The sequence below is a fragment of the Pelophylax lessonae genome (assembly GCF_965119305.1).
Source record: "Pelophylax lessonae genome assembly, chromosome: 8".
NCBI classification, from domain to species: Eukaryota; Metazoa; Chordata; class Amphibia; order Anura; family Ranidae; genus Pelophylax; species Pelophylax lessonae.
This window is the reverse complement of record NC_138775.1, coordinates 271502149-271504076: the sequence shown is the minus strand read 5'-3', so window position 1 is coordinate 271504076 and position 1928 is coordinate 271502149. Positions and strand designations below refer to the sequence as shown.

The 1928-nt window shown below is 40.9% G+C and overlaps 1 long non-coding RNA gene across 1 annotated transcript; it reads left to right on the top strand.

Annotated features, from left to right (window-relative positions):
* Positions 1-509: 509 nt before the first annotated feature.
* On the top strand, positions 510-1611 carry LOC309561971. The gene is made up of 2 exons (XR_014225607.1): positions 510-562; positions 790-1611. It is a non-coding gene; the product is annotated as an uncharacterized lncRNA (long non-coding RNA).
* Positions 1612-1928: the final 317 nt, after the last annotated feature.

Here is a 1928-nt window from a genome sequence, read left to right as displayed (position 1 = left end):
GTGTTGAAGGGTACAAGGTGACCTATCTTCGGTTACCTGTGTGTTCTTTACATGCTGGTGGTCCCATCCATCCCCACCTCTCATCAGCACGTGGAAGGATTGATTCCAGGCAGGGGACTCCGACTGAGAGGATAGCTGCAGGTGTCAGAGTGCAGTGGCGCGTTGTTCAGCCAACCGCGTCATGGCTCTTCTTGTCATAGGCGGAGTGCAATATTACTGACTCCGCCTGTGACAGGAGGAGCCGAATTTCACAGGATGGAAGCAGCGTCGCCGCTCAGTTCTTGGCTGACAGAATTGAATCACTTTTAAATTAGCTACACTTAGGTCATTGGCATGGGCTTTTGACTCTGTTGGACAGATAAATTCACTTTAATTACAAATTAAAATGTCTCCCCCGACTCAACTAATTAAATTTCCACTTGGTAGTATAGATCTTAGATGCTGAAGAATATCAGATTCTCACTGGGACGGCATGTCTGAGGTTTGGGGAGTGATTTTGTCCTCTTTGGTGGTCATGCATTCTTCATGGTCAGCCATAAAGAACAGCCAACTCCGCCTAAAGGTTAAAAACCATCATGACCATCTAGGAATGGGGCTGCAGTGTTTTGTGTCCTCTATGGTGGTCATGCATTCTTCATGGGAAACCATAAGGAACAGCAGCCAATTCCACTAATAGATTAAGGGCACCATGACCATCTATGACTGAGGCTGCAGTGTTTTGTATCATTTATGGTGGGTATGTGTTCTTTAAAGTCAACAGTAGAGAACAACAGCCAAAACCATCTATAGGGTAAGGCCATCGTGACCAACTATGTCTGGGGTTGCAGTGTTTTGTGTCCTCTATGGTGGGTATGTGTTCTTTAAAGTCAACAGTAGAGAACAACGGCCAAAACCATCTGTAGGGTAAGGCCATCGTGACCAACTATGACTGGGGCTGCAGTGTTTTGTATCATCCTCTATGGTGGGTATGCGTTCTTTAAAGTCAACAGTAGAGAACAACCGCCAAAACCATCTGTAGAGTAAGGCCATCGTGACCAACTATGTCTGGGGTTGCAGTGTTTTTGTCCTCTTTGGTGGTCATAAGTTCTTCAAAGTCAACTATAGAGAACAATGGCCAACAACACCACCATCGTAGCCATCTATGGCTTGTGCTGCAACTATTTAATAGGACACCAGAAAGGCTGTGGACGCTGTCTACTTCTGGGCAGGTCATGGATAGGAGAGCTTTGACCACCAGCAATGAGATTTGTATTACCATTGAGAAATTTATAAGGGTAGGTAAAATAAAGTGTTCAAAATAAAACTGAATTTATCCTTTAAAGGAATTCTGCGATGAGAGAAACATGGATGTTGCCATTGCCGATCTCTCCCGAAAATGCTGGTGTTTATGACAGTCATGTTGAACTTTTGGCTTTAGTAATTTGAGTCATTGACCTGGAAAAATGATGACGTTTTTCTCTGACCTTACTGATTTGCATAGTCATTCTCAGTTAGTGACTCATAAGTAATTGGTCAGTCAGCCAGCATTTTCAGAAGGAAGGAAGCTATGATTTTCCTCAAGATGGGTTTGCTTTACCAAGATCACAGTTTTTGTTTGTATGACTACACTGATTTATTTATTTTTTTTTTCAATTAATCCATTTTACAAGAATGTTAATAACTGAATTCTTTGACTCCACGAGTTGCGACTGGTGACATTTTTAAAAACAGCATTAAAAAAATAAAATAAAAAAAACCCACATGAAATGTTTTATACTTGCAGGCCACAGATCATGATGAGCTTTATTAGACATGAGCCAAATTTTTATACATCTCCTGAATGCTATATAGATAGATTAATAAACAAGACTTGTATAAAGAACGTTTCAAAAACGATGCAGGTACAATTAACTTTTTTAAAAAATAAAAGGAAAAATTTGTGGTTTTGA